This window comes from Phocoena sinus, chromosome 15, assembly GCF_008692025.1.
Source record: "Phocoena sinus isolate mPhoSin1 chromosome 15, mPhoSin1.pri, whole genome shotgun sequence".
NCBI lineage: Eukaryota > Metazoa > Chordata > Mammalia > Artiodactyla > Phocoenidae > Phocoena > Phocoena sinus.
In genome coordinates this window covers 6618806-6633486 of record NC_045777.1, presented here as the reverse complement: position 1 = coordinate 6633486, position 14681 = coordinate 6618806, and positions in this window count along the sequence as shown.

The following is a 14681-nucleotide window of genomic DNA, read 5'->3' as shown; positions in this document are numbered from 1 at the left end:
GGAACTAACATTCCTTCTCACAAGCAGCACTGGTTGAAGAGCAATTTCCTTCCTTTTGTTACGTTGATCCAACTCTAAAAAATCACTCACTCAACGTCTAGGAAGAGGCTCAGACATATAAAGCCTCCCAGGCTACATTTAAGAAAAAAAATTACATTGCAACTGGTTAAGCTCACGAGTCATATCAAAATAGCGGATTACATTTTAGATTCAACTCAGCATGGTATGTGCCTGGCCATGTTAGTTTCAGTTGCACACATAAGGAGGATCTGAATGTAGAGTCCAAACCAATAGCTTCTACTCTTAAGAATCTGCTGGGAGGGCTTCCCTGGTGGCGCAGTGGTTGAGAATCCACCTGCCGATGCAGGGGACACGGGTTCGAGCCCTGGTCCGGGAAGATCCCACATGCCTCGGAGCAACTAACCTGTGCACCACAACTACTGAAGCCCGTACGCCTAGAGCCTGTGCTCCGCAACACGAGAAGCCACCGCAATGAGAGGCCCGCGCACCGCAATGAAGAGTAGCCCCTGCTCGCCGCCAACTAGAGAAAGCCCGCACGCAGCAACGAAGACCCAACGCAGCCAAAAATAAAATAAATAAATAAAATAATTTTTTTAAAAATCTGCCGGGAGGCTTATTATCAATGCAGATTCTCTGGTCCTCGTCTGAGAGGACGGCTCTGCCCACGAACTGGGAATCTGTTTCTTAACTAGCACCTGGGTGAATCTGAAGCAGACGGTGCTTTGACTTTGTAGATGCCACTGGTGGGGTGCATCCCCCAAGGGTCCATCTGCGGTCAGGTTCATTATCCCTTTGGCTGAAAATAGGGCATTTAGAATCAGCTTCACCTCCTACTAGCTTTACGACCATGGGAGAAGTTACAGACCTTCCTTCAGCGGGAAAATTGCAATCATAAAAATAATGCTCAGCCCAGAATCATGGTGGGGATTGAACAGGGAAACATAAACAGGGCGCTTAGCACAGTATCAGGTGCCCAGGAGGCGATTAATTAAAGGTAGCAACTATTATCATTAATTTTTGGAATCTGTCCATGACTAAAGGCGAGAGGGCACCACAGCACCCTAGACCAAGGCCCATCAATTGTTTGCGAGCACCAGCCACAACTTAACCTCACAGACGTCATAATGGGGGAGAAAGCAGCTTCCCCAAGTGTGGGAGAGACTGAAGGTCCAGAAACCCAGTGCAGAGATAATAACCAAGGCCAAGTTTGCGGGCAAGCCATCACCGTCAGGTGAGTGCCTGAGTTCTAGAGTGACGAGGCTGAAGTGAGCTAATGTGCTATCATTCTGCCTGGTTAAAGGCCCTTACACGAAGCTAGCGCACCAGGCAGGTTTGTGAGCTTCCTGCAAGAATGGACAGAGAGGCTGGTTTTCATTTTCTTTCTTTCTTCCCCATTCCCTTAATCACTGGATCTCATCACTGAGGATCTGAAAGACACATTTAGCAGAAATCAATTCTCCCAACTGAAGAGTAACAGAAAGTGAAGAACGGGTGGCCAGAAACAGTCATTACAGCAACAGAGCAACCAGAAAGCCCTGTGGGGATGGGGGGAAGACACTTGAGCCAGACAGAGGTATCTTGAGGAGCTGGTAGTCCAACTATTTATGTGGCAGTTGGCGGGCCCCAGACACTTTTAATTTCCCTGAGTTTAACCGTGCATTTGCAGGAGAGAGAGAGAAACAGCTTTAATCCACAAGGTAACCCTTCTCTCCACCACCCTCCACGGCACCTGCCCGGAGTGAGTGTGGGATGGGAGGCGTGAATCAGCTGAGGCAGCTGACAGTCTCGGCTCCCACTGTCTCTCTCAGATGAGCATGTTGCATGGCTGAGTGTGAGTCTAGTGTTTAAAGAGAAGTATTTTCCTACAACATGGCCACTAAAAGCAAGCCAACCACTTCATCTGGCTCTCAGCTGAAGAAAAGGCGATCTGTTTTGACTCTAAAGGAAAAGCTACCTATGGTGGCTCCCTGAAAGCTGCTGTGTCAGCCACCACGGTGAGAATTCCAAGAGGATTTTCAAGGGTATGTTTGACCCTAAGCAATGTTTCCCTTGTGCACTAACTTTAGAATCTAACCCTGGAATACAATGCAACTCCATTGGTTTTTTCCTTTGTTTAGGGAAAAACCTCAATTGCTGGTAACTTCTCCCATTTAATTGCCACCGCTCATCTGAGAGACGGATCTTAGTACCCCCATTTCACAGATGAGGAAAGAGAGGGTCTGAGAAGCTGCTGCCAAAGGGATGGATTTGATTGCAGGACACCTGTCTTCTCGTCCAAAGGTCTTTCCCCCCTAAGACCACACAAGAAGGTTGAAACAAAAACGTAAAGGGCTTCTGGTACGCTCAGAACTATTTTTTGTCAGTTGAACCAAATTCAGACGAGAAACTGACAGTATTCCTAGAATTATTAATATCAGTAGAGAGCCAGCAGGAGTGAAACTTATGGCATAAGAAGACAGATTTCAAATCACAGAATTTTTTATAAAAGCTATTGACCACAAACTCAAGGTAGAGTAATATATGTGGTATATATATACACACATATATACATATGTGTGATATATTAAAATATATAATAAATTAAATAATATATGTGGTTTATATATATGCAATTAGATAAGTGATTAGATCATCTTATGACCGTCTCATAGCTGTATGTGCTTTTCACTTACAGCGCTCACCAGAGTTGCAATTTTACATTCATTGTCTTGTCATGTGACTCAAACTGTCTTCCCTACTGTGCTGTAAGTTCCATGAGGGCAGAAGTGGGCTGCTAGTTGCGCATCATAACTGATTCCCCACAACAGTTCCCGGCACACAGTCCAGGAGCGTTGGATGTTTGCTGAAGTTAATGAATAAAGCGGTGTGGCATAAATTCTAACTCTGGCTACCTTCTCTGAGTGTACTTCCAACTACAACACTAGACAGTTTCAAAAATTAACTCACGTTTTCTCTAAGAAGCTCATGCATTCTTCGTGCTGTGTAATAAGCCATCCTTCTGTACCTGGGAATTTGATATGTTTCTGGGGAAAGTGTTGTTAAGTAGCTCTTCTGTTCCCTGGACACCCAACAGCTGTGCCTTGTTTTCTATTCCTCATGCTGGGTTGTATCTTCACTTTTGGCCATGCTACCAGCTCGGCCACTTTCTTATCCACCACTGGGGCTATGATGATGCCTCTTCTTTGCTAGGTTGTGGGCTCAGTGAAGCAAAATCTGCCCTTTGCCTGCTAATTGGGTACCTGCAGGATTCTAGGAACAAATCCAAAGTGAGAGGCTATGGCTTCTGAATCCGTTGGCTTCCGGCTATTTCGGCTGGCTGTGAGCATCCCGAATGACAAACAATACACCGACTAACTTGACTTTCTTGGCCATCTGTCTGTTGGCTAAATAACTACCTCTTGGATAGACCAACTCATCAATTAGGCAGCTGGTGTTTTGGCGATTGACTGAGCTGAACAACTTCTGGGCTGGGTCCAATATTTCCTGACCACACATAAAAAATGAATTTCACAGGGCTTCGAATGAGCTTTGGAGAGTCTTTATAAAGCAAAAGAGATAAGAACAGCAAAGTGAATGAGGAAATAGATGGGCTGTACTTTAGAGTACAGCTTTGTAAGGCATGAGTCACTCTGAATTTTCCCCTTGTGGCTATATCTCATTCTCTCTCCCTCTCGCCTTTCCATGCATCCTCTGCTTTTCTTCCTTTCTAACCCTCTTCCTATATTTTTTTGTCTCAAGTTCTTAGTCTTATACTCCCTTCAACCAATATATAATTAGCGCTTAGAGTGGACTAGGTGATGGTAGCAAACTCAAGTGCTTTTTGGGGGCTGGGGGGGTGACACTTGCTGTTCTCTCTGGTTACTCAACATCAGAAACCTCTTCCTCTGTCTGGGGACCCTTCCTCCTTATGAAGCAGAGCCCGTCTCCCACCACAGAAGCTGAAAGCACCAAATACTCATGTTCAGCTTCCCTTGCAGCTAGGGTGCAAGCATGTGACCCAAACTCTGCAAATCAGACACACCCACCCCAGACGCTGAATTTGAAGTCTGTGAGAGGGAGCAGGGAGCTGGCAGAACCCCTTCTGGGAAAGTGGCTGCTGGTGCCGCAGTTCTGGGACAGAGCCAGCATCACGTACCTAGAGCAGGGGATATGGGTGCAGCATGCCTCAGGGTCTGTGCTCAGGGGCCATGGCTATCCTGTCTCAGTGGCCTCAGTTCAGTAGCAGAAGTTATGAGCCAGGGTGTCACTCCTGGCTGCCTCAGATCCAACCCAGTTCTCCAATTCTCTAAGATATTCTGTGAACCACTGAATGCACTTTAATAAATTCCTTTTCTACTGAAATTAGCCAGTCAGCTTTGGTTGCTTGCAACCGTGAGTCCAGATGGACACCGGGGCTAATCAGGGACCATAAATGGGTGACATCAGCAGGAGGTAACTCTGAAAAGGTAGATCATCTACACCTCATCTCCAGCAGGCAGCTGCTAGTAAACCTGGTACAATGCCAGATATTTGATTTTTCAGTAGAAAGATAAATTCAGATTTTCTGGTGAAACTCCCACTTTTAGATATTAGCAACTAGTTCAAAAATGTTTGAACTGACTGTAAGCTACAAATAGCTCCAGAACTGCCAGCCTGCATCCTCTTTACTTTTTAATTTTTGTTGTTTGTGTGTGTGGTGTTTTTTTGTTTTTGTATTATGTCTGGTTTTGTTCTGTTTTTACTTTTAAGAAGCATTTCAGGATACCTGTGACAGAGAGGCTTCTTTATAGTAACGTTTTGTGTGTGTTTTTTTTTTGAAGTGTGGTGCTTTTCTTTTCTTAATTATTATTTTTGGCCACGCCACATGGCTTGCAGGATCTTAGTTCCCCGACCAGGGACTGAACCCGCGCCCTTGGCAGTGAAAGTGTGGAGTCCTAACCACTGGACCACCAGGGAAGTCCCATAACGTTTTTATTTCCCATTTGAACTCTACATTTTACAGGAAATCAGCTAACTCATAGATTTAGACAGAAAATTGTTGGGGACTAGGGTGGTCTGAATGGGAAATAACACATACTAATTCCAAACTACCACAGCTGCCCATACGGCCCTGATCAAACCCACCCAGCCAATCAAAATGTCTGAATCATGCAACATCTCCAGCCTCAGATATTGCCTCTGTCATGGAGAAGCATCCAATCATCTCCTGATGTTCCTGCACCAACTAGGATGCCTTGCTCTCACCTTGACCACAGGCCTTGCTGTTTATTGTCACAACCTCACAAGACAAAGTCTCAGGATGGCATAGCTCATTGGTAGGACCTACATCTAAGCTGCAAGGGAGGCTGGACAATATGCTCCTGGCATTTTTAGCTACTAAAGCACAAGGTAATCCTCTCACCAAGACTCAAAAGGATATAAAATTCCCCAGACACTGAAAGGGGTTTAGGTGCTGGTGGCCAAAAAGTATTGTCCATGTTCACTAACCCCCCATGCCTTGCACTTCTGGGCTCTTCCTCACAGTACCCTCCTTCAGCCAGGGTTCTGGTCTTCATCCTCAAGCCTGATTCCCCTCCTGCCTCCCCATCAGCGTAGAAAGAATCAGATGATGTCTACCAATATAGACTGTGATTTCTAGAGAATTTAAGTGCAATCAAATACGGCCTTCTGCAAGTACACTTGGTTCAATTTAACCTTTCATTGAAGCATCTACACTTTGTCATCTTACTACAGTTGTACTCACCAGTGTTTGCCAAAGCAGGATCTTTATCAGGATAACCAAGAAAGCATTAAAAATGTTATCAATTCAGAGGGCAAGCCCAGACCCATTGAATTAAATACCGTAAGGATGGGGTCCTGGGAATCTGTATTTTAATGCTTCCTCGGCGGTTTAATGTTCAGCCTGGTATGGATATCTTTTGATTTTGAAGGTGGCGGAATTAATCCTCACTCAGATTAAAGTGAGGTTGCCTAGCGTGGTGGGTATCTTGTTTTGACATGCAAGCACGTGCCTCTCCACTGGAAAGCTGCTACTCCTCCACTTCAGTGTCACGACTGACAGGGCGAATGCTGATCATAATACCATTCTCCTTCTCCAGGAATGGGCCTGGGACCCTGGCCCAGCGAATCATAATGCCCCATGCTCTTGGCCATGCTGGTTGATCCAGAGATGAGCACGTCACCCAAAGAGAACCAATCAGAGTTGTTCCATGAGGATTTTATATCTGGAAGCAGAAGAGAAAGGACCCTGCCCTTGCCTTCTGAGTCAGGAACCTGGGTGGGCAGGAATCAAGGCCAGCCGATGGCTGTTTTCTTTAACAGCAGTGTTAGAGAATGATGCCAAAATAAGGAAGCTTAGGCAAGAAGCAGAGATGATGGAGATGAAAATGTGCTTACAATGTCTGCCCACTCATACTTAAGCCTCCCCCTCGCCCATATCAGGACTTGGCCCAAGTGGAGTCCACTGGGAAAGGCAATCTCTTGTGCACAGCCTTTGAACCCTCTCTTGGCCACACGACGATGGGCCTGGAACACTTCCTTCCCAAGAGATAAGGAGTCCTCCCAGCCTGTGCTGGGCTTATCGTCTTGGGTGGGAATATCGTTTCCTGTTTCAGACTCATGTGCTCTTTTGTTCTGCTTTAAGGCTGTGGCATACGGCACCGGACCAACTCCACTGCTACCTCTGTTCCCTGCAGGGAGGGGACAGAGTCCTTCTGCTGCAGGACAACAAGGGTACATATAAGCCAATGACCCTGCATCCACTGCCGTGGGGGACCCAATGGTCATTACAGAAGCTGATCTTTCTCTGTCTCTCTCTCATGAAGAAAGTGTTGCTCCAGCCAGTACCAAGATGCAGCGGGCAGAAGTGCTCAGACTTCTGCTCCTGGTGACAGGCCACAGATGCCACTCACTCGACAGAGCTAATACATCCTTCTTATATTTAAAGTAGATGAGGGCGAACTTCTGCCTCTTCCAACCAAAACCTCCAAAGTAACACAGTTGTCTTTTGCTTTCAATAGAAAACAGTAAAAGGATACGGGGGCAAATGAATTTTCTACACTTTCTGGTAATCAACATGAAATGAACATTTCTCTGCTAACGTTTTACTATTCTCAGCTCTATGCAGGAAGATGCTTCACTTAAGTTTACAAGAAAAGTATTAACAGAGAAACCAATCTGACTCGGTGCAGTGACAAGAAAGAGCTGTGTGGGTCCAAGACCTTTTGAGGACAACCAAGTGAGGACCTTAGCCCATGGGAAAAAACCATCCTTAACAAAGACAATTAAAATGATGAGATGGAATCAACAGCAAGCCCTGAAAGAACCCTTATTTCCCAAATCTTTGACCAAAGGAGAAAATTCTTGCTTCCCAAACCTCCGGTTGTTCTGTGGCCAGCACGGGCAGCAGAGAGAGGAAGGTGAGCCACAGACAGTGAAGGGAAGGAAGAACGCTGTTTCCAGATGCACGTGAGACACAAAGATGTCAACCCAGCCTCCCAAGAGCTTCCTTTACAACAAGCAGATGCCAAAGAAGACAGACTCGTGTGCAATTAGTGATTTTACATGGCTTGCCGAAGCCCCATCAAATAGCCTCTCAAAAACTCAAGTTCTCATTGTTCACATTGCTATGGAAACACTCTCACGTCAAACAGAAAAAAAAAAAAACCCACAGGAGTTATTCTCAAGTTCTACACAAACTGTTGAATCTGTACTGTGTGAGCACATGTGCAAGCATGTGTGCAGGTGTGCATTTGTGTGCACACACACACACGCACACACAAACACACACACCACGTCCTGGAAGAAACCTGCATACGCTCATCCTCCGGACTGCAGAGTTACATGAAATAGCCTTTTCCAAAGGGAAATGGTTGAAAATATCTTCATAAAGAGGATCTACAGAAGTCAGTTGCTTTGGTCCAGGGGTAAGGGGTTCCTGTTTGATAGATGAAACACGGAGGAGAAAAGTGCCATAAAGCTTTCTTTGCTCTTTCAGGAAGGAACCCCCCCCCCCGTCCCCTTCCTGGGTTTTTAATACTCGTTTCCCTACCTTGAACACCACTCCCTCTCAAGCGCTTGAAGTCCCCTTTTCTTTTTTCTCTTTTCGTCAGAAAGTTCTGAAATTGTACCTTTGTTGGGATTAGACAAGGCATCCGTATTACAGTTCCACAACAGAGTATCTAATTCTATGATGAAAAGTGGGCAGAAATGGAATATTCACCTTTTCTAGAAGTGGGAGTGGGACCCTTCTAAGGGTCCCCTAGAATTTCTTCTAGAAAATAGGCCTCCACCTTTGCTCCATCTTCACCACCATCACTCTGGTTAAGCTACCAGCATCTCCCACCTCGGTATTGAAAGGCTTTCTGACTGGTGACCCTGAATCCAGGGTGTTCCTCCTCTTCCATTCCCCCCAAATGATACCAGAGAGATTTTAAAAACTGAAGTTTGACCATATCATTCCCCTGATGAAAATGTTTCATTTGCTTCCCATTACCTGTAAGATAAAACCCAATGTCCTCACCTTTGCTATGATGTCCACTCACCGCCCCGCCAGACTCTCTACTTTCCAAGTCCAGCCACAGAAGCTGAGTGTAACCCTTCACATCCAACCATGACCCTTCCCATCTCGGGCTTATGTGCACACAGATCCCTCTGCCCACCTAGACCCCTACACTGGGGTCACTGCTACATTTCCTCAAGACTGCTTAAATGCCACTTCCTATGGAGCCCCTCCCCTTGTCTGGTCCCGGAATGCCCTCACCTCCCAGACGTACTAGGTTTGGTTTTCTTGTTGATTGTCACAATTACCACTAATCATTTTACTTTCTGATAGTTTATAAACTCCCTAAGACCTATGATCAGATCTGTCTTGTTCAGAATGATAATTCCTATACCCTGCACAATGCCTAGCGCTCAGTAGGAATTCAATAATTTTGTGTTGAATGAATGAGTGAATTAACTAATAGAGTCTGGAAATTGACGCTCTAGCTGCAAACCCCTTAAGGGATAACTCCGTGGTGCTTCAGCCTGCTGTTGTTCAGTGTCCAAGTATAAATCTGCATGACAAAAAGTGGCCTGAGCCAGATCTCTGCTTCTCCAAAATGCAGGTGTCCATTAGGTCCCAACTTAATATTATCCAGACCTCTGCCCTCAAGATGGGGGCAGGGGAGAGCAGGGGCAGGGAATAAACAAGGAGGAAAAGTTTTCTTTGGAGATGGACTTAAGAACTGAGAGTGAAGTCAGACAGAGAAAGACAAATGTCATATGATATCACTTATATGTGGAATCTAAAAAAATGGTACAAATGAACTTATTTACAAAACAGAAATAGAGTCACAGATGTAGAAAACAATCTTATGGTTACCAAGGGGGAAAGGCAGGGGCAGGGATAAATTGTGAGATTGGGATTAACATATACACACTACTATCTATAAAATAGATAACTAATAAGAACCTACTGTATAGCACAAGGAACTCCACTCAATACTCTGTAATGACCTATATGGGAATAGAATCTTAAAAAGAGTGGATGTATGTATATGTATAACTGATTCACTTTGCAGTACAGCAGAAACTAATACAACATTGTCAAAAAGTCCAATACAATTTTTTTAAAAAAAAAAAAAGAACTGATAGTGTAAGGTTCCAGGGACCACCTCAGGACAGATGTGAGGCAAGTCAGCTCGAAGTAGACTCAACCTTGACAAAGGCAGTCAAGGTCACAGCAGAAGCATCCCAGGGCACAACCGCAATACAAGGTCAGGCATGATATGGGAAAAGGAGCAGCACATTTAGTCCCTCAGCAAGTGGAGAAGAGCTTTGTGACAAGAGGATCAGAACTAAATCCAGGAGCGGAAAATTCACACTGGGGCACAATATTCACTTACTTCCCAGAACATCCTTTAGGTGCCTGAGTGCTGGCTCAGAGGAGCCAAGTGGGGCTAGACTTTATTCCCTGTGGTTTCCTTGATTCCTTCGGCCAGAGCTCATCTCTCCTCCTCCAAAGACAGAGAGCAACCTGCATGCACCCCCCTTCACTGCACTCAGCACGTTCTGACTTGGGTTAGACTTGCCCTGGGGCTTCTTGGCTGGCCCAGGAATGCTTGAGGCTGTCTGATTCATGTCTGTATCCCCTCCCTGCCACAAGGAGAAGCACAGCGTTTGACACATGGAAAACAGAATCGTGATCTCTCCCACCTACTTCACTGAGTTGTTGTAAGGGCTGTATAAGATAAATTGTGTACAAATAATTTCGTAAACTGTATACGCATTACCTGTATGTCCCAAGGCTGCATATTATTTAATATTCAAACTCCCACATTCTGAGATGAGAAAGAAGTCTAGTCTTTCTCTCTCTCCCTTGGAAGCTCCTTGATGGTATGTTCAAGAATCCCAGGAGGACTTGTCCAGTTCAAAGGGGCCATCTTAATAGCCCTCACTATCTTCCAGGGCTGGACAGTCTGAATAGTTGAAAGCCCAAGGCTGTGGCCTCTGTAACTAGAACCACTTCTGTGATGAAACGCTGCTCCATCCCTTGCTGCTGGTGCCACTGTGGTCGATCCTCATGGTGATTTTTCAGGTGTGAAGGAAGGGGTTCCTTTCTTATAGTTCTTTGTGTGGCCATGGATAATCCTTGCCGAAAATGGTTTAAGCCCCCAAATTTAACTTTTATTCATCCATTCCTTCTGTTTGGATACAAAGAGCTATTTCCTCCAAGACACAGGGAGAAAAAGAATTTCAGCATCGTCCACATACTGTCTTCAAACACCGCCCTCCTCTCCAATAGCTCAGGCTTTGGTTTGGTCAAGGTCACTGTTTCAAACTCCCTCCTCCCTAATGATGAGTTTATGAGGCTTTTCTTCCTCATCTGACACCCAGGCTCAAGACCACACGATTTTATGGGAAATGTTTCAATAATGTTGAACCACAAGGAAAGGGGTCAAATTCTTTACCAGCATCCTCTTAAGATGCCCCTGTGGTCTTATGCCCATTGCTGTAACACCTCCCCCATAAACCTCCACACTGTGGTACAAACATAATCGAAATCCGTGTGTTTCACAAAACCCTCATCTCAGAACAATGGCTCAGTGCTTGCTTTTCATTTGTGTAATGAAAGAATCAATTCTACTGTTTCTCAAAATACAAAGGGTGACCCAAGGTGAAGTGAGGCCTCCACCACTAGGAAAAGAGTACACCTCCCTTTTTAATAACTGGTTCTCCAACTTCATAAAGAAGTAAAATCTCACCTCCACCAGGTACTTGATTAGATATGATATTAATGTTCTGGAGGTATTCTCATTACGGTGGGCACATAATAAACATTGATGCTTGAACGATGATCAAATTGTAATGCTGATTAAAGTGGTGTGAGTGGTTTAGGGCCCACATAATTCACTCTAGAGCACTGTGATGGTTAATTTTATGTACCAACTTGACTGGGCTAAGGGATGCCCAGATAGCTTATAAAACACTCTGGGTGTGTCTGTGAGGACGTTTCTGGCAGAGATTAGCATGTGAATTGGTGGACTGAGCAAAGAGAATCTCCCTCACCAATGCAGTGGGCATCGGCCAATCTACTGGGAGCCTGAATAGAACAAAAAGGCTGAGGAAAGATGAATTTTCTCTCTGCTTGAGCTGGAACGTGGATCTTCAACTGCTTCGGACATTGGTGCTCCTGACTGTCGGGCCTTTGGAATCAGACCAGGACTTACACCATCTGCCCCACTGGTTCTCAGGCATCTGGACTCAGACTGAATTACACCATCTGCTTTCCTGGGGCTCCAGGTGCACACGGCAGATCACGGGACTTCTCGGCCTCCATAACCACATGAGCCAATTCTTACAGTAAATCAATCTCTCTCTATAGATAAACAGATAGATAGATAGATAGATAGATATTTTTTTTCTGATTCTCAGGAGAACCCTGGCTACTAGTAGAGATTTTGATACCAGGAGTGGTTCTAGAGAAACAGAATTTTAAAGATGAGTTTTCTTATCTATTTATTTACTGACGTAGAGTTGATTTACAGTGTTAATTACTGCTGTACAGGAAAGTGATTCAGTTATACATATATATATATATATATATATATATATATATACATTCATTTTTTATATATATTCTTTTCCATTATGGTTTATCATAGGATATTGAATATATTCAATAGTTCTCTGTGCTATACAGTAGGACCTTGTTTATCCATTCCACGTTTAATAGCTTCCATCTGCTGACACCAACCTTCCACTCCATCCCTCACCCACTCCCCTCCACCTTGGCAACCACCAGTCTGTTCTCTATGTCTGTGATTCTGTTTCTGTTTCATAGACAGGTTCATTTGTGTCATATTTTAGATTCCACATATAAGTGATATCATATGGTATTTGTCTTTCTCTTTCTGACTTACCTCACTTAGTATAATAACCTCTAGTTGCATCCATGTTGTTGCAAAAATTACTTCATTCTTTTTTATGGCTGAGTAATATTCCATTGTATATATGTACCACATCTTCTTTATCCATTCATCTGTTGATGGACATTGAGGTTGTTTCCATGTCTTAGTTATTGTGAATAGTGCTGCTATGAACATAGGGGTGCATGTATAAAGATGAGTTTTCTGAGTTGGTTCTAGTGTTTCTAGAACTGGCTCTCTAATATGATTAAAGATTCTACTTCCACTAGTGAAAAGAGCACCTATTTTCCATGGTGTGAACTACTAATGGAGATATGCAAAATATCTGCTTTGGATAATCCTAATCAACCACTCATAAGAAGTAAGGAGCTAAGTGATTCTGTATGTGATACTTTCTAAAATTTTTGGAAAACTAAGGAAAATAATAACATTGGTTGGTTGCTCCTATGTTGCCGGACAATGTGGTGAATGAAAAGGATGAGCTCAGGGATTTGATAATTAAATCCAACTGATGATATTACTTATAATTAATACTGATCATAATTGAATCTGATTGATAATGCTGATTAAAACAGTGATGTGAATGGTTTGGAGCCCATATAATTCTTATCAGAGCATCTATTCCTTAAATGACATGTAGTCAACATCCATCCCATATTTATTAACAACTATCAGGTACCACATGTGCTCTGCACTCTTGCAGCCTCCAATCCATTCTCCTCACTACAAACAAAGTGATGTTTTATTGAGATATAGTTGATGTACAAAATTATATAAGTTACAGGTATAACAAAGTGATTGTTTTAAAAACCAAATACTCTCGTGCTTAGAACCATGCAACGGTTCCTATTGTTTGTAGAAGAAAGACTCCCCACCACTGAAAGGCTTTGCAGGTTCTGACACCCACCCCCTCCCCATCCTTGCACGGAAATACACAGCCTTCCCGCAGGTCCCCGAGTGGACCACACTCGTTCTCACCATAGGAACTTCCCAGAAAATAGTCTCTAATCCTAGAACGACCACCTCCCTCATCACTTGGTTAAATCACGTTCATTTTCCAAGCACCACTGTCCAAGAGGACTTTCTACCATGATGGGGATGTTCTAGGTCTGCACTGTCCTGTAGGCAGCAGTGGCTGCTGAGTACCTGAAATGTGACTAACGCAACTGAGGAACTGAATTTTAAATTTCATTCCACTTTAATTAATTTAAATGTAAATAGCCACATGTGGCTAGTGGCTACCATACTGGATAGTGCAGCTCTAGAATTCAGTTGGGGGAAATTCAAGTGAAAATGTCTTGCATTACCCTCCAACTTTAGGTAGATATATATGTTAACCTTGTACTTTTTAATCATGGAATTTCCCACAGAAATTCCATGTGTTATTAGTATGATTATTTGTTTATCTTCAGTTTCCCCCACTTGTCAGCAATTTCAATGAAGTCAAATATGTTGGGTCTGTTTTATTCCATATTGATCCCTACAGCCTAGTACAAGTGCCTGGCATAGAGCAGACAATAATATTTGTGAATCAATCAATCAATGCGATTCTGTGACTACATGATTACAGGAACTGACTGCATATTTCTAAGCCTCAATTTATCTACAAAGTCTATGGGTCCCTTCAGGCTTAAGCACTTTGTAGATCACATCTAAATAGGAAATTACAGAAACGTGGCACTAGGTGAAAAATTCTAGATTATTACTTGAGAACATTTTGTCTCCACAATGACTTTTCCTAAAGCATTTCAGAAAATGACAGTAATTTATACTTCAAAGACCAAATACGCTCTGAAATTTTATCAGAGCACATTTCTGCCACTTCATTAAGGCACACAAAATCTATACAATCCACATTTGACTACTGAAACAATTCACTGGGGTGACCACTTATATTTTGCCAGGCTTGGAAAGCTTTTCAGATTGAAAGTCAAAATCTGGGACCTCAAAACATGAGAAACACTCTTGGTAATCACTGCACCTCTGATTCATGCAACCTAGCAACTAATAAAATATGGATCAGAGAGATTTAATATAAAGTTATAATTATCTTTTACTTCTTATTACTTTGGGTAATAACTTTTGTGGCTTTCTCATCACACACTCTTCTTTCAGAACAAAGTAAACCACACCAAAAGTACAGAAAGGTTCATTTGGCCAAATTGTAAACTAAATTGCATAAAAAGTGGAATGATGGAGGGTTTACATTGAGATTGAAAGTTTATAATGAATGTAAACTTGGCAAAGGTCTTGTATACAATACTAGGTTAA